Source organism: Equus asinus, chromosome 7 (assembly GCF_041296235.1).
Source record: "Equus asinus isolate D_3611 breed Donkey chromosome 7, EquAss-T2T_v2, whole genome shotgun sequence".
In the NCBI taxonomy this organism is placed as follows: Eukaryota; Metazoa; Chordata; class Mammalia; order Perissodactyla; family Equidae; genus Equus; species Equus asinus.
Window position 1 is genome coordinate 77,485,216 of NC_091796.1, and position 24,339 is coordinate 77,509,554.

A 24,339-nucleotide genomic window follows, 5' to 3' on the forward strand; every position below is an offset into this window, starting at 1 on the left:
AGGCCTGGGCTGAGTACCCCCACTGGGCCTTGGATAAAGGTGCTTTTCAAAGGAGGTATGTGGTCTGGCCTATCTGATTCTCATCCCCATCACTCAGCGCTACATTTCTTTACCTAAAAAAAGGAGACATACCACCCTGAGCCCGTCACTGGATTGTTTGGACAACCATACATGAAAAGGCTTTGTAAAATGGCCAGTGCAGCACACAGGAGGGAGTGGTATTATGTTAAAGCCCCCCGACTCCCTTCATTACCAACGTCTGATGGACAGAGATCTTTCTGGGATTCAGAGGCCCTGTTCTTCCTAACTGTGGTGTTTCCTATGTGACCTTTAGTGAGTTGCTTTATCGCAGTGACTCTGTTTCTTCATCTGTGAAATGGGAGTGTAGGGTTGTCAGAGCGAGTACTTTGAACCCTTGACTGACCAGCATCATTTTGGCATTGTTCTTTATTGCCATGGGTTACATGAGCATAAAGACACTTTCCTGAAGAATGATGTTTAGAAGGAACCTAAATCGTGGGATGATGTGGGAACTGAGCAGATCCTAAGCCTATCCTTTGTTGTCATGTAAGTGGAATGCCTGCCCAATAGTTCTCCAGCTGAGGGATCAGCACACTTTTACGATAAAGGGGCACATAATAAATATTTTTGGCTTTGCAGGCCTTAGAGTCTCAGCCACACCTCCTAAAGCAGCCAGAGACAATACATAAACACATGGGTGTGGCTATGTTCCAACAGAACTTTTATTTAGGAAATCAGGCTGCAGGCCTGATTTGGCCTGTGGGCTGTGGTTTGCTCACCTCTGATTCAGCTCATAATAGGTGCCCAGCAAAAACGTGAGAAAATCATTTGTTGAAGGTAAGTGAGTAGAGACCTCTCTGCTCATCCAGATCCTTGATTTTAGCTGTTTACACAGACCCAGGGTCTGCGTTCCTGCCACAGGGTCAGAGCACCAAGACCCTCACCTCCTTTTCACTCCCCTCCCCCAGATTTGAGAGATCACAGGCTCATTCAAACCCACTCGCTTAATGGAGAGCAGAGTTTTTGTGCCTTCCAGGATCTGTCCCCACCCTCTCCCTGCCCAGGGCCTTTCCCCTCCATCCCGTTTGTGGGACGCACAATTTGTAATCTCCTTAAAACCAAAGAAGCGAGGTCTCTGATTCATGTAGATTACAATCAGCTGCAACCTATTAATGGCCCAGAGCCCAAGACAGATTTTAGGAAACAAAAACACTGGACCAAATTAGACTGAACTGGCCTCTGTCTCCAGGGGAGGGAGGTAGGGTAGGAGGCTGGGGGTGAGGGGAGTGGCCATGTGGTTTTCATTAATTTGGATTCTCTTCCTGAAGCTAATTCACCCAACACAAAGCATGTGTAGCGCCCTGGAAGCAGCCAGCCTTGGAGCTGGGCTCTCCCTGGTGAAAGCCCCCGGTCCTGATGGGGGGCTGGAGCTGGTTGTGTGTCTGTAATTAACAGGTTTCAAAGTGGTTATTTTGGAAAAGAGAATTTCAGTGGCGCGTTAAAAGCCTTTCATCAGCCATCAGCCAGCATCCCGAGGCCTTCGGCAGGGCCCTGGCCACTTACGGCTTCAGAGAGCTTTGAATTCCCAGGGTCCTGTTTGAGAATGTGGAGCCTTTTGCCCAGGGTTTTATTGGGCTGAGGATTGTCATGATTTTCATTATGTTGTTTGGTTATTGGGATCATAAAATTGTTTCTCTCTTCCTAGAGTACCTAAGAACATTAAAAAGAAAAGAAAAAGAAGAGCCCCTGACTTTATGGAAGTTACATAACATACAAGCTGTGACTCCCTCATGGGAAAGGGCTGGCTCTGCCTCTGGGCGGGGGAACATCACAAGGGTGGAAGAGGCAGGGCAACCGGCCAGCACCCCATCCTGACCTCATGGCCGAGGAAACTGAGGCCTGGAGGGATGGCCTGGCCGAAGCCGGTCTGGACCCTGCTCTTTTTCCTCCTGGTGCATCAAGGCTGTAAACAGTTGGAAAGGTAGAGAAGGAGTTTGAATTCTCCTGGACTGGTTCTTTGCGACACTTCTAAGAGTGGAAGGAAATGGTCAAACTCACGAGCAGCTTAAAATAAAATGGATAGGGAAACAACTCAGGCCAGTGCTGGGCATTCTGATGGTCCCTACATGAGGGGGCTCTCTGCGGACACTAGAACGGCTGCGCTAAAGCTCTGAGAGGAGGAGAAGAGTCACGAGAGCCTTCCCTTGGCACCCCCAGCCCTGAGCCATGGAAAGGAGGGAAATAGGTACCCAAATCCCACAAGCACAGACATGATTTCTTACCGCTCTGAATACAAAACCTCTGAAACCTGGTCAAGCTCCCAGAATCACCATATGGGATGACAGGAACTCTAGCTAAGCCTGCATAATCTGATAAATGGAACACCAGCCTGGCTTTACTTCCTATTTTGATGATGGCTACCTTCCAGAATCTTCTTTCATGGAAGACATGAAAAATATTCTGGGAGAATTGCTATTAAATAACCTCTGGTACTTGAAAACAATGGATAGTCTCCAGAGCAGCAGGCCTTGCTTTCAGTAGGACGCAAGTAAGACCCAGTCCACAATAAAGCCATGAAGCCATGTTCAGAGAATTAGAGTGTTGGAGCTGGGAGAGAAATGTGAGTGCAGCTAGTCCAGGCCTTGCTTTTACCAATAGGGAAACTAAGGCTTTGCAGCCAGAGTCGGGGTTCCAGGACGTGGTTTCCAACCATCAGGGCTTGCCTAACTATACCATTCTTCACCAGCCGACAGTTCCCCTTTGCCTCAACATTCTCATTCATTTAATATTTATTGAGTACCTCCTATGTGTCAGACACTTCTAGGCGTTGCTAATTTTGTTTCTTTAAAGTTTTCAGAGGTGGAATAAAAGAGAGACATTCCTATAGGATACATTAAAGATGGAAAGAAAAATTTTCCCCCAAAATTCAGGTTTTTAGGAAAACTTTGTGAGCCTGGGCATCCTTGGGAAACACCTGCCATTCTGGGTGTGCCTTTTAGATGGCTGCATCCTATCATTGTCACATAGGGATGGGCTCACCTAGTCTGCCTCCCCTTGCGGTCACGTCACTCCCAACAGCTACCTGGGCAGCCTGGCCCAAAAGATTCTGGGAGTGAAAATCCTCAAGGATTCTCTGGATCCAGGTTTGAGCAAGTGCTGGTGGGAACCCAGGCCAGCTGAAGGAGTGTGGATTGTACGGGTCCCTCCGTCTGTTTCCCATCGTTTTCCTCCTACAGTTCACTTGTCAGTCCTTTGGTCTTGTTTACCTCTGTGTGACTAATTCCTCAATTATAAATCAGAGAACTTGGCACTGAGTTTTGGATTATCTGTGATCTTTAACTTTCCCAGGGCAAAAGAAATTAAGCCAACAAATCTCTGGTTTGGTTTCTCATGGTTCAGCATCCAAATCATGGACGCACTGATCTGTGTAGAGTGGGCCCAGCCTGAGCCTACCCACCGCTCCCCACCTCCTTGCGATAAGCAGTCATGCATGCATCCATTCATTGATTCATTGTGCATTCAACAAATATTCAGTGAGCACCTATGTGCCAGACTCTATTCTAGACACTGGAGATACAGAGTGAAAAAAGGCAATGTCTCTCCTTACCCTGTTTACGTCTTAGTGGGTGTAACAGAAAACAAGCAAACCAACCAACCAAATATACATAAGTACACATATATCAGTGAGTGATAAGTACCTTGAAAGAAGTGAAGCAGAGTAAAGAGATGGGGTGGAGTCAGGAAGACCTCCCTGAAGAGGTGACATTTGGGCAGAGGTTGAATGAAGACAGAGTAAGCCATGTTTGATGCCAGGAACAAGCATTCCAGGCAGAGGAACAGTAAGAGCAACGGCCTGGGACAGGGACAAGTTTGATGTGTTGGGGAACCACAAGGAGGTCAGGGACCGAAGCAGAATGAGCGATGGGGACAACAGTGGTACATAAGATCAGGGGAGTGAGCAGGGAAGGAAGACCCTGGCCTTTGTTCTGAGCATCACCGGTGTCTTTGGAGGCTTTGGAGCAGGGGAGTGAGGCATGCGGCAGAGAGGCACACTGGCGGGCTGTGGAGAAGCCGACGAAGCGACCATGGCCCGCTCAGGTTAAATGTTTGCGCTCAGCACATGGCAGATGGTAGCTGTGCCTCATGGGCGGTGCCTGAAGTTGAAACCTTTGAGGGCTACATGTTTCAACAGGGTGAGGCTGAGCCTGGAAGCTCACTACCTCTCTACCAATTAGTCTTAAGCCCCAAAAAAGGAAATGCTTCTGCTTAAACAGCAGGGTTGGGCCCCGTGAGTCACAGGAGCCTCAGTCAGCTGGGTCACCGCTGGTAGGCTCTGGGAAGTTGCTGGTACAGCGTCTCGAGCCCCCAGCTGAGGTGTTTGGCTGCCTATTGGGGCCTCGAGACACACTCGGAAGAAGCAGGCTCCACTATAGACCTGGCCTTTAGTTTTGGCTGACTGTGTACTGTCTGGTCAGTTTCCTTCCCAGAGCCTTTCTCTTTGCAAAGTGCGCCACCTCACCGGGGAGCAGAGGGGAACAGGAAGAGGGATGGGCTTTGGGTTCAGTCAGCCCCGGGATGGGACCCTCACCTTGCCACTTAACAAGCTGTTAGAAAAGCTACTGAACCTCCTAGAACTGTGCTATCCGATACAGTAGCCACTAGCCACATGTGGTTAAGTTTAAATCAATCAAAATGAAATAAAATAAATTTAGTTCCTCAATCGCACTCAGCACATTTTAAGCACTCAATAGCCACATGGGGCTGGTGACTATCACAGTATCGGACATTGCAGATACAGAACATTTCCATCATGCCAGGAAGTTCCCTTGGACAGTTTCACTTCTTTAAAAAGGAAGTAGCCCACGAGAAATGCACGAGTTATGCACAAAGCACGGGGTACTTCGCCTGTCTCATTACAGGTGCTCAGCAAATAGTCACCATGATTTATCAGATGAATCTCTGTCCCAGCTCTGCTAGAGGCTAGCTGTGGAGCTAGTCACTCAACCTCTCTGAGCCTCAGTTTTCTGATCTGTAAAATGGGAATGATAAGTCATGCTGAGTGAACTCCTCACAGCATAACATGATCCTTGTTTTTCTCAATTCTCCCTGGACCTATGAGAACTTCCTCACTGACCTTCTGCTGACTTATCTAGACCCAAATTTGGAATCTCCAGTCCTGCTGTACTTACTGGGCAGCATGACTTATATTGTGGCTCAGTAATGGATTCTGGAGATTTTAGCCATTTGGAAGAGTTTGAACATGGTTAGTGGTATGAAGTTCTAATGACACAAGTGGGAACCCTGATCAAGAAAAATAATTGTTTTGACTCAAGTGAGATATTTACCCTGCTCTGATGCTCTGAAGGCAGCATGTCTTGAGTCCCCAGCCCTGGGCTCCTGCTTTCTTGCCTAAAGTTTCCCTGTGTGGGTGCGGCTCTCCGGGAGAGGTTCTCAAGCACTCTTCTGGTATCTTGGCCTCCGATCAGTCTTCCTTTTTCCACTTTGGGGTTTTGTTGTTGTTTAAGGTTATTAACTGCAGGCATTTGGTGGGTGGAAGTTGGGATTTGCCTGGGGCCGGGAGGAAGTTATTTGCCAGGCCAGGATAAGGTGTGGTTTAAGAGTGAAGCTGGAATCCCCTCCACCTGCTTAATGCATTTCAGGGGAGATTTGTTTTCAACTCCCAAATTACCTGCTAGGATTTCTAGACCTGAGATCCATTCTCCCCTGGCTGTTTTCTTTCATTTCCAATAAGAAAGACAAAGAAAAAAGAGTGAGAGACTCAAGAACATTCTTGCACTCAAATAAAATTACATACAGTGAGTGAATTTCTTTACTGCCTTCATAAAGCAGTTAGTAGAAGGGCCTATACAAGCCGGCAGAACCTCTGCTCCTGGGGAGGCGTGCCTGGGACCGGGGAGAGCAGATGCAACTGGGGTTTTACAGAAAACTCAGGGAAAAGCATGGGCTTAATGTGTCTAGTGGAACTTTCTAAGTCTTTTCTCCCTGCAAACTGCTCTACCTGCAACTTTCTCTTCTCAAGTGACAGCAACTCCAACCTTTAAGCCATTTAGGCCGAAAACCTAAAAGGAGTCATCCTTGATGCGCGACTTTCTCTCACAACCCACTTCCAAGGTGCTGGGGAATCCTATTGGCTCTACTTTCAAAATCTATCCAGAATCCAACCAATGCTTACCACACTCACTGCCAGCATGCAGGTCCAAGCCTCCAGCATCTCTTCCCTGGTCAACTGTGATAACCTGCTACCAGTCTCGCTCTTCCTACTTCCCACGAATAGGTCTCCCTACTTCTGTATACCCTACAGGATATTCTCAACATAATAGCCAGATCAGAGCACATCCACCTCTGCCTCAAACCCCCAAATGACCTCAAAATGACCCCCATCTCATTCAGAGTAAAAAGCCAAAGTCCTTACAGTGGCCATCAAGGCCCTAAAAGATCTGGCCCTGTTGCTGCTGATCTTCCCTCTCTCTCTCCTCCGCCTCAGTCAATCCTCTCCAGTCACACTGGCCTCCTTGCTTTCATCAAGCACACCAGACCCAGGTCACATCAGGGTCTTTGCTGCAGCTGTCCCCTCACCTCTTCAAGTCTTCACTAAAATGTCACCTTCTCACTGAGGCTTACCCTGACCACCCAGTTAACATTGCAAGCTCTCCATATCTGCTGGTGCACCACCCCCTGGAACCTGACTTTACCTTTTTTCCCCATAACACATATCACTTTCTAACATCCTACATAATTTTCATATTGGTTATGTTTATTGTTTCTCTCTCATCTCCATTCTAGAATTGTAAGCTCCACAAGGGCAGGGATCCTGGCCTGTTTAGTTCTCTGCTCTCTCTCCAGTGCCTCCAGTCACTTGGCTCAGAACCGCTCTTCTTTGCCCACTAGTGACCCAAGTTTGCCTGCAGGCAACCCCCTTTTGGAGACCTAGGCTGTTCAGGGAGCCGGGATCTGAGAATGACCAGAGCTGAAGTGAGCTCCAAGCATTGCCAGGCAAAAGATCCAACAAACCAAGGTTACAGACAGGGTTAAACCCATAAGGGAGCCCCCCAAAAATTCAAGTTCAGAAGAAACAGAGCTAGAAGGAACTGTCTGCAAGCTCCTAGAGGGTACGTGAGCAAGAAGTTTCCTAAATGATGGTATACCTGTGAGCAATAAGACAAAAAGAAAAAGAAGGAGGAGGAGAAGGAGAAGCAAAGACCCTTTTAAGATATGGAGCAATTCCTTGAGGCTAGCAGCTCTCAAATATTTTGGTTTAAGGAGTCCTTTATACTCTTAAAATTTGTTAAAGACCTCGCAAAGCCTTTGTTTATGTGGGTTGTATCTATTGATAAATCCTGGGGTAGTGGCCTCCAGGATAGACTCTAATGATCCTTGTCTCCTGGTATTCATGCCCTTGTGTATTCTCTCCCCGTATTGAATCAGGGCTAGTCTCTGTGACCAACAGAGAATGGCAATATTGAGGGTGTGTGATTTCAGAGGCTAGGTCATAAAGGCCACCAGAGGTTTCTACTTGGTCTCTTCTATTTTTTACTCTGGAGAAAGCCAGTCTCCATGTTTTGAGTACACTGGGAGAGACCTACCTAGAGAAGGAACTGAGGCCCCTCTCAACAGCCAGCAATAACTGGCCAGGCTTGTGAGTGAGCATCTTGAAAGCAGATCCCCCAGCCCCAGTCAGGTCTTCAGATGACTCCAACCTCATGAGAGACCCTGAGGCAGAATTGCCCTTTGAAATCACTCCTGAATTCCTGATCCACAGCAACTCTGAGGCGTAACAAATGATGATCGTTGTTTTAAGCCACTAGGTCTTGCAGTATTTCACTATGCAGTGATAGATAATTAAATCATTTACCATATTAAATAATACACCATGATTGCACATTAAGTAATACACCACAATCAAGTGTGATTTATACCAGGAACATAGGGATGATTCAACATCCACAAATCAATCAATGTGATACACCACATTAACAATCTGAGGAATAAAAACCACATGATCACCTCAGTAAATGCTGAGAAAGCATTTGACAAGATCCAACATCCATTTATGATAAAAACTCTCAATAAAATGGGTATAGAAGGAAAGTACCTCAACATAATAAGGCCATATATGACAAACCCACAGCCAACATCATACTCAATGGGCAAAAATTGAAAGCCATCCCTCTGAGAACAGGAACAAGACAAGGGTGCCTATTCTCGCCACTCTAATTCAACATAGTACTAGAGGTTTTGGCCAGAGCAATTAGGCAAGAGAAAGAAATAAAAGGAATCCAAATTGGCAAGGTGTAAGTGAAACTCTCACTGTTTGTAGATGATATGATTTTATATATAGAAAACCCTAAAGAATCCATCAGAAAATTATTAGAAATTATCAACAACTTCAGCAAAGATGCAGGGTACAAAGTCAACTTACAAAAATCAGTTGCATTTCTATACTCTAATAATGAACTAACAGAAAGAAAACTCAAGAATACAAACCCATTTACAGTTACAACAAAAGAATAAAATATCTAAGAATAAATTTAACCAAGGAAGTGGAAGACCTATACAATGAAAAATATAAGACATTATTGAAAGAAATCATGATGACATAAAGAATTGGAAAGATAGTCCATGTACATGAATTGGAAAAATAAACATAGTTGTAATGTTCACACTACCTAAAGCAATCTACAGATTCAATGCAATCCCAATCAGAATCCCAATGACATTCTTCACAGAAATAGAACAAAGAATCCTAAAATTCACCCCCCGAACAGCTAAAGCAATCCTGAGAAAAAAGAACAAAGCTGGAGGCATCACAATCCCTGACTTCAAAATATACTACAAAGCTATAGCAATCAAAACAACATGGTACTGGGGGGCTGGCCCCGTGGCCAAGTGGTTAAGTTTGCACGCTCTGCTACAGGCGGCCCAGTGTTTCATCAGTTTGCATCCTGGGCGCGGACATGGCACTGGTCATCAAGCCATGCTGAGGCGGCGTCCCACATGCCACAACTAGAAGGACCCACAACTAAAAATATACAACTATGTATGAGGGGGCTTTGGGGAGAAAAAGGAAAAAATAAAATCTTTAAAAAAAAAACAAAGAAACATGGTACTGGTACAAAAACAGACACACAAGATCAATGGAACGGAATTGAAAGCCCAGAAATAAAACCATGCGTATACAGACAGCTAATCTTTGACAAAGGAGCTAAGAACATACAATGGAGAAAGGAAGTTCTCTTCAATAAATGGTGTTGGGAAAACTGGACAGCCACATACAAAAGAATGAAGGGAGACCATTATCTTTTGCCACACACAAAATTTAACTCAAAATGGATTAAAGACTTGAAGGTAAGATGTGAAACTGTAAAACTTCTAGAAGAAAATATAGGCAGTACACTCTTTGACAGTGGTCTTAGAAGGATCTTTTCAAATACCATATTTACTCAGGCAAGGGAACTAAAAGAAAAAATAAACAAATGGGACTTCATCAGACTAAAGGCCTTCTGCAAGCAAAGGAAACCATGAACAAAACGAAAAGACAACCCACCAACTGGGAGAAAATATTTGCAAATCATATATCTGACAAGGGGTTAATCTCCATAATACATAAAGCACTCATACAACTTAACAAGGGAAAAACAAACAACCGAATCAAAAAATGGGCAGAGGATATGAACAGACATTTTTCCAAAGAAGATATACAGATGGCCACCAGGCCCATGAAAAGATGTTCAGCATCTCTAATCATCAGGGAAATGCAAATCGAAACTACAATGAGATATCACCTTATACCGTTAGAATGGCTGTAATCACCAAGACAAACAACAGCAAATGTTGGAGAGGATGTGGAGAAAAGTGAACCCTCATACATTGCTAGTGGGATTGAAAACTGGTGCAGCCACTGTGGAAAACAGTATGGAGATTTCTCAAAAAGTTAAAAATTGAAATACCATATGACCCAGCTATCCCACCATTGGGTATTTATCCAAAGAACTTGAAATCATCAATACAAAGAGACTTATGCACCCCTATGTTCATTGCAGCATTATTCACAATAGCCAAGATGTAGAAGCAACCCAAGTGCCTGTTGACTGAAGAATGGATAAAGAAGATGTGGTATACATATACCGTGGAATACTACTCAGCTATAAGAAAAGACAAAATCGTCCTATTCGCAACAACATGGATGGAACTTGAGGGTATTATGTTAGCTAGGCCAGAAAGAGAAAGACAAACACTGTATGATTTCACTCAAATGTGGAAGATAAACACATGGACAAAGAGAACAGATTAGTGGTTACCAGAGGGGAAGGGGTTTAAGGGTGGGCATAAGGGGTAGAAGGGCACATATATGTGGTGACTGACAAATAATAACGTACGACTGAAATCTCACAATGTCATAAACTATTATGGCATCAATAAAAAAATATATATATAAAATAAATACAATAACCAAATAAGTTCTTTTACTACTTAATAGGATAAGTCTCAGAAGCCTAGAGTTATCTAATCCAAATTCTTGATTCTTCATTACGTTAAAATTCTTTTACATGCAAAAAAAATTAAAACTGAAAAGTATTTAATATTTATTTGTTAATCCACTTAATATTTATTTATATGAATACATATTTATTTATTCATTAAAGTTCATAAATTTGTTAATTTGTTAAAAAGTTAAAAATAACATAATCTTATTGTAAAAATAATTGTGTTTTACAAAACAAAACAGAACAAAATTTAGTGAGAAGAGAGACAGTGTTTTACATTTTTGCAGTCTCTTTAATGTCTGGCTTAATAGAAGACAGCTGGATTCTCATATCTGCTTCTGCATTCAATCAGCTGTGATAATGTTGTTTTGGTTGAAGTATATGAAGGAAACCCAGCCTCACATAGATAAATAGCTGGAAAAGGGAGGAATATTTTAATAGCCTTTTCAGATAATTGCGGATACTCTTCTTTGAGACTGTACCAAAACTCAGCAAATGGCAGTTTATTAAAAGTTAGTTGCAATGTGGAATCTGAAACGATATCAATGAACTTTTCGTACTCAGTTACATTAAAATCCATTTGGTCTGTCTCACACTTTGAATGGATCTTTTTCCCATGCGTGATTTTGTAATACCATGCATGGGTCATTCGGAAAATATTGCTTCACTAAGTTATGCAGATCTTTCGAGTTTGATATATTTCATGATGAAAACTAAAAATTCACATTTGTTAATATCACCACTGATCTCATCAGAAACTTTTCTAAGTATTGGGAAAATGTTAAGCTCACTGTGGCAGACAGAAGTTTTCAAAAATTCTAATTTTTGCTAGAAAGCTTTTATTTTGGCAACAAATACTGTCAATTATCTTTCTTGAAGTAACAGGCTGACTTTGTTCATTTTGAAGAAAATATCTGTCAAATAACCAAGTCTGAATAACCACGGGTATTTGGTCCTTTCGAGTAAACATGGTGTTTCATGAATGTGACTAGTTCAGCTCACAACTCAGATGCCCTCAAAGTGTCTTTTCTCCAAATAACCATTGTACTTCCGGATACACCAGAAGTAATTTATGCTTACTTTTGGATAGCCCCACAGAATAATAAAAAGACGTGTACTTTGGGCGAGATTTCATAAAATCAATAACTTTTACACTTTCATCTAGGACATTCTTAAGTGAAACTGGTTTCCTTTTGTCCTGTGACTTTGTGGCAGTGAAGAATAGTATGACTGCCAGCACAGTCGTCAGGGGCCAGCAGTTCTACCCAAATGTCAACATAGTGAAGAAGGCATTGGTATTGGTATTGTTATGAAAATAGTTTTGACCCTACAGATACCCTCATAAGGTCTCAGGGACCCCAAGGGTCCATAGACCTCATTTTGAGAACCATAGCTTTAGGGAAATGGGTGTCATTTCATCACTTGTAGTATTTATTGGTGAATGTGTTCCATGCTAAGACATACACACTCCAGGTCCTCTTGTCAAAGTGTAATGGCCACCATTTTTTGCACAAGCTGGAGAACATATCATTGGACACCAGCTTATTCCTCTGGATGGACTACATATGAGACACGTTCTTTCTGTAAGGGTGGTCAGGGTATTTTTATGCTTTTGTTTGCCCCACTTGTAAAAGGTATGTGGATGGTAGTAGGAAGCTAAGCTCTGAAAATTCCTCAGACGATCAGAGTTGAATAATCAAGGTAAACGAGGAAGCTAACGCCCACATCCTCTCCTTTGTAACTTCTTTCTTCTCTCCCTTTCACCCAATAAGCAGTGAAAGCCCAGTGGACAGCAGAAGACATCATTTTCAGAGTAGCAGGGTCCTTCAAGCTCCAAGCTTGAAGTGGACGGAGATCTCACTTACGTTGGCAGTACCTGCCATGTGGGATGAGAGAAGCAGCAGGCCCAAAAGGCTGCCTGTGTTCAAACGGTCGTGGCACCCGTGGGGATTTGTCCATGGAAGAGCTAAGGACGTGGCCTCCCCTGAAGCCCCTCGGTGTTCCTGTAAAGGGGACTTAGAGCAGGGCAGGGAGGGGCGTTGCTGTTTTTCACTCTGGTTCAGCTTAGCTTACACATCCTTTTTGCGGCAGAAATGCAGTGTAGGTCTGAGCGCCACACCTGACTGGGCTCAGCTATGTGGTAAGTGATTGTGTGGCTGTTCTGTCTGGGATGGCAGGCCCGTCTGCAGGCGGGAAACAACAAGCGGTTGTGTCCAGAGCCCCGGGAACCCGAGACCTTTCCACATCTGTTCGCCTAGTCGGGGGCAGGAGGAAATCACCAAAACCTTCCAACAGGGGGCCAGAGCAGGGAGACAAAGGGAAAGCCTTAAGCCACTGGTGACCCTGGGTCATATGACCACCCCATGGTCCTCCTCCATCCCCTTTCATCCCCTCAGGTCCCCAACACTCAGCCTTTTCATCATTCTCCAGGTCAGCAGGATCGGGTTTATGCGAGTTGACCAGAAAGCTTATCAAACGGAGGCAGAAGCAGGTGTTTGCAAACCTCCTCCCTGCTGAAAGCTGGGCTGGACAAGGCTGACAGTGTGGCTGAGGCTGCCATCCCACACTAACTGCATTTGCTTTCCTGGAGCTCTTTCTTCGTTTCCTCTCTTCCTCGTTTGGAACCCCTAAAGGTCTCTGGGAACCAGTCACCAAAACAAACCTTTCAAAGAGGTAAGGATTTAGGGGAAAATAAAAAAACAACTAAGGGATGTGACATCATGGACTGAACTGTGGCCCTTTTATGCCGGAGCCCAGGAACCATCATTTGGAGGCATTGGAGCCTTGCCCCCAGTGGTGTGCTGGACCTGGTTCCCACAAGCTTGTACCAATTGATTGCACACACCTTTTCCCAACTTCAAAATCATGATGTCGTGTTGGTAGCTTTGTATTGACCATGGTGGGAATATTCACATCACAGAAAGCTGCAAGCTACAAACCAAGCTTTCTACCCCCCAAAACTGGTTGTTAAACATTTACTAGCACACCAGTGCCTCCACTATAGAGATTGTTGCTCAAAGTGTGATTCTCAGACAAATTACATCTGAATTTCCAAGGGAAAAGAGAAGGGTGGGTAGAGTAGTTATTATTTAAAATGCAGATTTCCTGGCCAACCTGAACTAACTGAATCAGATTCTCTGGAGAGGGAGTCTGGGGAAATGCATTTTTTGCAAGTTGCAAAGGTTATTAATAAGTTCAATAAAGTTTGAGACTTCAGGCTCAGGGAGTGGGAGAGAAGAGTGGGTGTACATCTGGCTCTTGGCATCTGGAAGGAACAGCTGGCTTCAGTCCCAGTTGGCCTGAGAATGGACAGCTGTTTTCCCTCGAGATATAAACTTCATGACAGGAAAAGGAGGTGGGAACTCTGGGGTCCCAGCCACCCACTGACAACATGATTGGTTCTGCCTTGGATCTCAGGATGTCTCCACTTTCCAACCTTGAAACTTGGACCCAAGACAACATGGGCAAATGCCCAGACTTACGCATCAAGATGAAGAAAGTCATCACTGCTTGTACCAGCAACAGGAAGGGCCCACGGTCAGTTTTCCATATTAGATTGCTCAGGACAGCGTTTTTCTTTCAGATTTGTACAGGCATTAGCAGAAGCTTTCACAACCAGATATGCTTTGTAAAGCAAGGACTTTGTTTACTTTAGCCCACTATGCCTGCAAGAGGTCTTTTAAGGCAGAAAGAAAAAAAGAAGAAAAGAAAAATCTTTCTTTCCTCAGATGTGAAACAGAAAGTTTGTAGAAGGCCCAGCTCTGCTCTTGACTTGTTTTGCATCTACCTGAGGGAATGGTTCAGATTAACTTTTCCTGAGAACTTAACTGTGTTTCATAACTGTCCCGGGAAGTGGATATTGACGAGAAAACAAGGAGCAGGCCAGGTAACGTGAAAACAGAGCTAGTCAGTAGAAGAGCTGGAGTTTGGACCCCAATTCTCATGACCAAAAAACCCACTGCGCTTTCCTTCCAAGCACAATGCAGTATTTTTTCTGCATGTGGTTGGAGCCCAAGGAGTCCTTAATAGGCAACTGGGGCAGTGACATTGGACATCTGAGCTCAAAGTACAAAGAATTCCTAAACCACCAGAGCTCCTCATATCCTCATGCAAATTCAGAAACATAATCCAAAGCCACATGTAAAACTTTCAAGATTATAAGCTATTAAATTACAAACTATTAGATTATTGGCTATTAGATTATCCACTGGAAAGGATAATTGAGAGTCAGCCACGTTTATGAATATAATTTAGGCTCTCCCCATATCAGACATTTAGGCTTGTGGCAGTTCATCAAGTTCATGATCAGCTCCTACATGTTTGTTCTAACTGCTCAGGGCTGTTATTAAGCATGAAACTTCATCAAACGGGAAGGGGAAGAAGCCAGTAGCCCACTTCAGGAAAACAAGATGTGATCTCAAGTATTTTTTGCCGGGTTTCACAGCCTTTTTCGTACCTAGAAACTCTCTTCCTGAACCAAGGACCCATCTTCACTTAGAAATCATTCATTCATTCAGCAAATATATAGTGAGGACCTACTATGTGTCAAGCACTAGTCTGGTTGCAGAGAAGAACAAGAGGCAGATGGCCCCCCATCTCATCCTCATGAAGCTTACAGTGTATTGGGAGACAGATATTATGCAAATAATTGTAAAAAGAAATGTGTGATCATACATTGTCTTAAGTGCGGTGAAAGAAAGTAGACGGTACAAAGGGAAAGGGCAACAGTTTTGAAAGATCATCAGCAAAGAGAACATTTCCATGGAAACCTTATTGATGGGGTTTGTTTTTATTGTTTTTGGTGGCATGGGGTGAGGGTGAGGGGTTGTTGAGAGTTCTGTTTGGGACACTTGCCAAGGGAGGTGCAAAGTAGACGACTGAATATCCAAACCAAGAGAGAAGTTGGTTGGGGAGTTAGCAACACAGAGGCCGACTCAGCCCTGACAAGAGGGCCTGGATGAGTTGCCTGAGGGATGATGTGTAAGAGGAGAGGCAAGGTCTGAAGCCTGCACTCTGGGCCCATATGCCAGCTCCCTTCGGCAGAGGAGGAGGAGCTCCCAGAGAGGCTGAGGCCTGGAAGTCATTTGAAAAGGGTGTTTTAGGAGTGGTCAATATGCAAGTGCAAAAATCAGAAAAGCAGTCCGGGGCCCCCAGGGCACATTTGACTCCCACCTCCTGTTTTCCCATGAGCCAAGCTGGCTGTCTGTGGGCCAGTGAGTGAGTCGAACTGGAGCTCTCAGAATTTGAACATCAATCAGCATTGTCCCTCACAGTGCTTCTTGGCTCTAAATTATTACTTACTCTTCCTTCCTCAGTCCCAAGCTCCTTGACCCCCCACCCCCAGCTGCTAAGTGGGTAGGTGTTAGGATGAAAGCAAGTAAACAGGCTCACACTGATGTGTGAATGCTGTTTGACCAGTTAATTCTCACTGAGATATATTGTTGGAAAAAGGTAAAACTAAATCTCTAATCTGGAATTTCAGGCAACCTAGTACGTTTAAGGGGATGCCCTTGGGAGGGAAGACATTTTGAGGTGGGAGGCTGTCACTCTGTTTCCCCTCCAGCATCCTTCCCTTGTTCCTGCAGCAGCTTCCTTTCTTCCATTTCTGGATCCCCAGAGTCTTGAAAACCTCCACCATTTTCAGAGTGGTTCCTTTGGCACCCACAGGGGTGCTCCTGACAATTATGTTGGCTAATAACAGCCAGCTTTTATTGAGCTCTCACTGAGTGCAAGTACTGTATGAAGCACTTTACACATGTTGACCTCCTTTCCATGTCACAGCAACCCTGTGAGGTTGGGCCGGTCAGTATTCTCCATCTGTAGGTGAGGCCACGGAAGATTAGTGATGTGAGTCAGATGCCTGTGGACACACAGCTGCGAGGCTGAAATTTGAAACAAGGTCTCACCCCCGGGTCCACACTCAGGGTGGTGTGAGTGGGATGTAAGCCTGAGACTGCTCACGTTTGGGTTTGCTGTCCTGAGAGTACAGAAGGGAATCCCAGATCTGGCTCTCTGAGGTAGCTTTTACTCCTCCTGCTCAGTTTGGTCCCATTCTGAAGTTTCACAGACAGCCCAGGCCAAGCCCATAGTGGCTGATTACAAACAAGACGAGACTTATGTAGGGTGTCAGCTTCTGTCTCTTAAGAGATGGCCAAAAGAATGCCTCTTGAATTTTCTAGAGTGAGGTCAAGGACACAACCTTTACAGGCCGAAGCTCTTGGGCAGAGCTTGATGTGACCACAGAAGAATATGGAAGCCTCCCTCACTGTTTCTGAGACGTCCGAATTCTTCCATCTCTGGAACAGAGCCTTTGGAAGGTTCCATAATCCTCCCTCTCCTGGCTCAGAGGCCCAGCTACACTTTGTAAAACAATCCAGAGCCGTCTGATTTGAAGCATGTACCGGCTCGTGTGTGCAAGACAGTAATTACCTCCAATTCCAGTTAGGAAAGCTGAAACCTGCCTTTTTCATGCCTCAAACAATTATGGAAGTGCCTTTTGAAGCTCTGGATAGAATAGAAAAGATAAACAAACCAGAGCCAGTTAGAGCCTGGGATCTGAGGATAGCTTAGTTTTGTGCAGCAGGACTCAGGAGGAACTGTGGGAGAGGGTCAGGGGTCACCCCAAACCTCCAGCTGCCAACCGACTTTGCCTGTGCCAAAAGAACCATTATTTTGTATTTAAAATCAAGGCCCCTCTCCCTGGCTGAGCAACGATTTGCAGGAACAGCCTCTGCATCAGCTGTGAAGAAGACTCCCTGATTAGATAAGGCCTGGAATGCATTTGATGTTGTGCAAAACAGTTCTCTGACAGCTTTCCTTACATGCCGTTAGAAGGTTTTTCCTTTAGCTGAAACTTGGTGAGATAAACTGAATCCCCAGGGATGCCTGTGTTTTGGGGTGTGTATTTGAGGAATTTATGTGACCTGTGTGCCATTTGGAGTTAAGGTTCTCTGGCCCTGAAGCTCTTCTGGGCTTGATGGGGGAATCTGGCCATTTGGAGGCAGACCAGGTAACTATGCTATGAGAGTGGAAAGCAGAATACCAGGCATGAGGTCAGAGGTCAGCAAGTGACCCTCAGGTGGGGTGGGAAGCTGAGGACTCATGCTTCTTTATAGAACCTAAGTACAATTCTGTGGTGTTCACCACTGTGGCACAAAGTGCGGAGCTGGAAGTGGAGCTGGGGCACAGAGGTTTGAAGCCAGGTTGGAACAGTCTTGGCCAAGATCTGTTCATGAGAAGGATAGTCCACGTGGCCTTCTGAATCAATAAGACTGGGTTGACTATTAGGGCAACATATTACTGCCCTAGGGGGTTCCCTTTTGAGTTTGGATTAGGGTCAACCATGGGCACCAAAGAGCCCCAGAGAACCCACTCTGCTGTGTTTGTGCCCCAACCTCAAGCTGAGAAGAGGAGCTGAAATAAGTACTCAGCTCTCCGTGTGCCTGGCATTCACCCACTTGACAGTGAGCCTGGATGTCTCCCCTTGACTACAGGAAATGGCCTTTATGGGACTAGTATTCCTGTAAAGCAAAACAAAATGAGACTTTGCTGAGGAATGTGTCTGCTGCACTCAACATGGGGTGAATATCAATGTTCTGGAGATATCAACATGGCTGATTCTGTGCCTGTAAGAGAAGAGGTTCATGTCTCCTTAGATCTTTTGATAATTATAACAGCCAGCACGTGTCACAGATCTTCCAAGTACCATGCACTGTTCCAAGGGCTTTGCATGCTTCACTCACTCACTCCTTACTCCAGCCTCTGAGGTGGGTGCTATGATTATGCTCATGTTGCAGAGACAGAGAAAGGTCAAGTCACCTCCCCAAGGTCACACATGCAATCAGCACTACTCATAATGGACCAACAGCGATGACTATTGTCATGGTCTCAGAGTGGCTTAGAAGCACCAAAAAGTTAAAAAAAAAAATAACAAGATGCTTAAAATTCAAAAATCCTACCTTTTCAGGCTTGACAGACTAAGTGTATGAATAAAGTAACCCTGAATGGGGAATCCAACAAAGTGCTGGAATCAGAGGCCTCACTCCCGTACACTCCTGAAAGAGCTGGGTCAAGATCAAGAAATGTAAGCACATTGCAAGTACTGCTCTTACTACCCTAGCAGGTGGACAGGCTAAACGTGCCCACAGACTCAAGCTGGTTTTTTTTTTTAATTTTTAAAAAATTTTTTAAAGATTGGCACCTGAGCTAACAACTGTTCCCAATCTTCTGTTTTGGGGGGTTTTTTCCCCCTGCTTTTTTTCTTTCTCCCCAAATCCCCCCAATACATAGTTGTATATTTTAGTTGTGGGTCCTTCTAGTTGTGGCAGGTGGGACACCACCTCAACATGGCCTAATGGGCGGTGCCACGTCCGTGCCCAGGATCCAAACCCTGGGCTGCTGAAGCGGAGTGCACGAACTTAACCACTTGGCCATGGGGCTGGCCCCCTCAAACTGCTTTTAAATAAAGTGTGCCTAACAGATCCAAATCACATGATTAAGAGATGTTCTGGATACATACTTTTGACATTTTAGGGCTGAGTTATCTGTAGAGAATGCTCCTGCTCTCCTATAAACTGCCTCTTGTGGCCACTGTTGAGGAGGATTCCTGGCTGCCTGTGTCATTGATTTGACCCCATGGGATGGCTCTTTTTCTAGGTTCTAACAGGGAACAGAAGCATTGAAGCCCTAGACTTTTAGTTGCTTGAGTCTTCTCAAGAAGATGGGTGCATCTATAGTTCTTTAAACACCGTGTATGTGATTTCCCAACCTTTCCTCTGAAGCAGGTTCCCTGTGATTCATCTCCAGCATGCAACAGAGACTGCCAACTGTTTAGCAGGCTCTCAAATGGGCAGTGAATGCCCATGATAGGGGTTCTCAGCTTTTCCATTTGGGGCCTGTGGTAGGCAGAATAATGGCCTCCCAAAGATGTCCATGTCCTAATTCCCAGAACCTGTGAATATGTTATATTATATGGCAAAGGGGAATTAAGGTCGCAGATGGAATTAAGGTTGCTAATCAGTTGACTTGAAAACGGGAATGTTATCCCAGGTTGTACAGGTAGGCCCAATGTGATCACATGGCCCTTAAATGTGGAAGAGGGAAGCAGAAGAGTCAACATCAGAGTGATATGATGCGAAAAAGACTCAGCAGGCCACTTCTGGCTTTGAAGATGGAAGGGGACCACGAGGACAGAAATACAGGCATTCTCTAGAAGCTGGAAATGGCAAGAAAGTGAATTTTTCCCTGGAGCCTCTAGAAAGGAACACAGTCCTTCCAACACCTTGATTCTAGCCCAGTGAGGCCTGTGTCACACTTTTGACCCCCTGAACTATAAGATGATAAATCTATATGGCTTTAAGCCACTACATTTGTGGTGATTTGTTACAGTAGCAATAGGAAACGAATCCAGGGCCTGGTTGATGGTTACAACACAAAAGACATCAGCCTCCTCGAGGTCCCGTGACCCGGGGGTTGAAAACCATGATGGCCACCTCAGCATTTTCCCGATGACTGTCCGGAAACTCTCACCACCCTCCTGGCCAAGCTCCATCTACAGGTGCACACTCTAGCCATGAATTCCCCCTGGATGGGGCCTCTTCTCGACTAAGGATATTCCGCTTCTAGGCAGTGTCACCAGGGCCTCTCCCCAGGGTGGTCCAGACAGCCAATAATGACATTACAGTGAGCTGCTTTTCACACCCATCTAAAATGCCAAATACTTCTGGCCAAGACAAGGTTTGGGGGATTTTTCTCCCCTTCCAGATAGCCAGCCACAAGTTCTATGAGCTCTGGAATTTGGAATTAGCATGACAGAACCTTGACACGCTGAGTGCAGGGGGACAATCTGCACCATCCTTAGGTTTGAGAAGCTATCTAGTGGAAAATGTGTGATTTTCCCCAATCTTCTGCCACTCCTCTCACATGAACATCCAAATCCAACTTTTGAGTTAGGTTAAGAAGCTAGAATTCCTGGGGTTCTGGCTCAGCCTCTTACTAGTTCTGTGACATTGGGTAAGTTATTTAAACTTATTCTACTTCAGTTTTCTTACCTGTAAATTGGGAAGTGCTTGAGTTAATAGATGAAAGGAGCTTAGGGAACTGCCTGGCACATGTTTGGTGCAATTTAAGTGGTATCTATTGTTACTATTACTGTTGTTGTTCTGTTGTTATTATTATTAAATGGGTCCCAAACCTCAGGGGCAAGTCATTTGGCACCTCGGGAAGACCAGCTTCTTCATGGTTTGCCAGGCATTATGCTCCCAGCAATTGAGATGAATTACCAACTCACAGGGTGTTGAAGCTCAGGTGTGTAACATCCGCTTTTAAAACTTTCTTTCCCACAAACGTCTCCTTCAGGAAGCAGGCTCTGGTGTGCCAGGGTCAGATGAGTGATTGTTGGGACACACAAAGCCCTGTGCTTCGAGTTATGCACGTGGAGTGGAGGGAGGGCATCTCAGTTGCTGACTCACACCCACTGGCAACCCAGCCTGATTCTTCCAGACTGCTCAGAGTTCTCTACTCAGAGGATCTCAGCTTACTGTGCAGCCAACCACGAGCCCTGACATTTAGGCCTCTTGGTTCTTCAAGACTTAGCTTATAGGTCCCCAAAAGTGGTGACAGAGAGGGGCGAAGGTTGGCCAGTTTGCAGCCAGGAGGCACCCATGGTGCCCAGGACACTGCTTGAGGCTACTCACAACAGCCTGCCCTGGCCACCATGTGGCCTTAGTCTGTAAAGAGGGAGCACTCTCTTAGCGGCTACTTGGGGGCTGCTGCAAGATGCTTCAGTTTATGAGTCGCCCAAGAGAAAAGTTTCTGGGCAATCGAGGGGGCCCAGGAGAGAAGAAAGTTACATATACTCAAAGCCTCAGTTATAAACCGCAGACAAAAATTCTCCACGCTCTTTGATATCATTGGGACTGAAAACAGCAGAACCAGATCCTCAGCTTTCTCTTACCTTTATCCCTGTAAAAGAAGTTTAAATCACAATATTTTATCGAAGCAAAAACCATCAGAACAGCTGCCTGAGCTAACCTGGGAACCTAGATAGTTTTGCTTCTTGACCTCCAGCATGAAGGGGAAGGGAGAAAACGAGAGAGAGAATAGGGAAAGATGGAGTTCCTTCTGTCTTCTCTGTTCGCCATATGGGGCCCATGAGCTGGCTGAGCTGATGCCAGACCCAGGCACCCCCACTCCCAGGAGTCCCAGTGAGCAACAGGAGCCAGGGAGATGCCTGTGTCTCAGAGAAGCAGCAGCTGGTAGGAGAGCGAGACTGTGCTGCACAGGGAGAGACACCGAATTTGTGTTTTGCTCTTCTTTTCAGTGTGTGATTTAGGTGAGTTACATAACCTCTCTGCAAATAGGAAAAACTGCCCTGTACCTGTTGGGATTAGAAGGACTGGAAATACCCGTACAGTGTCTGGAGCACATTAGGAGTTCAATAGGTGAGGCGTAGCTATTTTTATTATTAAATACAACAACAATTTGGGCCAATTTATAGAGTCATCTAACTAGAAGAAAACTGCAAGAAGTCGGCTCATATGAGTATGCATAAAAAAGTCCAGAAGGAAATTCATTAAAGTTTTAATAATGATTGTTTCTAGGTGATGGGACTATGAGGATGTTTTTGTTTTTTTCTTTATACTCTTTTGTATTTTCCAGATCATTGATAACAAATACGTATTTTTTTTATTATCTGAAATTCAAAAAACATTCTTGTTTAAGAAGTTATCAATCCCAGTTTCCCGCATCCAGTCAAATTTTGCACTGAACTGTTCAAAACCAGAGTCATCCAACGTGTTGCTAAAGCCATGGGGACAGACACTACCATCCACCTCTAAAGAATCCCTTTTTTTTCTGCACCATGCAGCCCAAATGGAGCTTAACCCCCAAATGGTTTCTAGCCCATCATAGCCTTGCTAAACTATTTAAGAGAAAAACTTTAGCCATTCAGAATTATGTTGCCCATCACATTTCCTCTTTTTTTGCCTTTAGCTGCCAAGAAGCCTTGTACACATTTAATGCTCAATTACAGTAATGATTAACTCAAGTTTTTGGCATGATTATTTTCCTTTCCTCTTCTATGGTTTAAATTTCTCTTTTTCTTAGTCATCCAACTTATTGTACATGTTGTAAGCTATCTAAAGAACACTTTGAAAGTTGGATATAAATCACAAAGTACAAACAAAATAAATGAAATTTTACGTGATCTCCTGTAAGGACCCATGATCAGCCTGTTAAAATTCATATTACTAAACATCTTGACCAGTAAGCACCAGGAGGGAGGCATGAAAAGCATGAAAGAGAAAGTTTCTGAGTCAAGGCCCCATATCCAGTGAGAAAAAAAAATTATGACTGCAAATATGGATTTTTTGGAAATGAAGTAGTTACCTTTTAAAATGATTGTTTAATAGTCATTTTAATATGTGCTGTGAACATCTACTGGGTGCCAGGCACTGTTTCAAACTTTATCCCTTCAATCTTGTGAGGTAGGTATTGTCATTTCTAATTGGCAGATGAGAAAACTGAGGCTTAAACAAGTTAGATAACTTCCCCTAATTTTCCAGCTAGTCAGTGATGAGTCTGTGGTTGACACCCTGGTCTGTCCAACTCTAAATAATTCCCAACTCTATTTTGCTTCAGTAACTATAGTTGGTCTTCTTCTTCTAGGTGCATTAATTTTGAAATGGTGAATAGGGCTGAAGCCATAGTTGGCTGAGTTCCGAATCCAGAAGCAGGACAAGATGCTCCTGTGGAGTAATGGTGACTAAATTGCTCCAAGCATGGTGGATGACTGGAGTTAGGCTCACTGCTTGAACTGAAGCACTGAGAAGGAACTTTCTCACTAGGGAAAGGAGGTTGAAAAAAAGATGCTGATGACACTACCTGGGACTGCTTATATGAAGTTATAGGCCTGTGGGAGAAGGAGAAAGTAGTCACAGCCCAGCAACTAGAAGCCAGGATGCTTCCACTACTCAGGGAGAGATCACTAACACCATGGCTAGGCAGGATCTCAAACCATCACTTGGTTCTGAACCAGAGACCTCTATAAAACCTCTAGGGTAGAAAAGATGAGGAGAAAGAAAGAGGACCCCCTCACTCAAATTAGCATCTAATCAAAGATATCCAACACCAAGAAATACAGTCAACAAAACTAACATTTTTTAGATGAATTTTGTCCAAAAGATATTAATAAAACAATATGACAAAGACTTTAAACTGTGTTTAAATATTTAATGAGGAATAATGTCTATTTTTAAAAGGAAATTGTGAAATAAAGCACGTATAAATGAATCAAGAATTGATAAATATGAAAAACAACCAATTAGAAAGTAAAAATCTATAGATAGGATAAACTCTAGACAGGACATAGGCGATTAGAGAATGGGAAGGTAGTATTGAAGAAGTCACCAAAAATGCAGCTCAGAGTCAGAGTTAAGGGTATGGAAGATAGATTGAGAAGCTCCAATTTATGTCTAGTAGGAGTTCTGGAAGAAAGGCATTGAGGGGATGTTGAAGCAGCAACATTTGAAAAGACAATAACTGAAAAAATTGATAACTGAGCAGGAAAAATAAAAATACATCCATATCTATATATTTTGTAATGAAACTATAAAACTGCAAGGATAAAAAAGACAACATTGAAAGTTACCAGAAAGGAAAGAGAGGTTACTTATAAAGGAATGACAATTGCACTGATAGTAGACCTCTCAATTGCAGCAATAGATTCCAAAAGACAGTGGAATGGTATCTTCAAAGATCTAAGGGGGAAAAAACCTGTTAATCTAGAGTTTTATACCTAGCTAAACTATCATTT

The 24,339-nt window shown here is 44.2% G+C and overlaps 1 protein-coding gene across 10 annotated transcripts in view; it reads left to right on the top strand.

Annotated features, from left to right (window-relative positions):
* Positions 1-24,339, top strand: part of RAD51B (RAD51 paralog B) — a 638,238-nt gene that overhangs the window by 577,015 nt on the left and 36,884 nt on the right. Inside the window, exon 12 of one of the 10 annotated variants that reach the window (XR_011504632.1) lies at positions 12,957-13,199. The exons of the other annotated variants lie outside the window; for them this stretch is intronic. The gene's annotated coding sequence lies outside the window, so the exon portion shown is untranslated. The remainder of the gene's footprint in view (positions 1-12,956; positions 13,200-24,339) is intronic. 10 annotated transcript variants of the gene reach the window in all.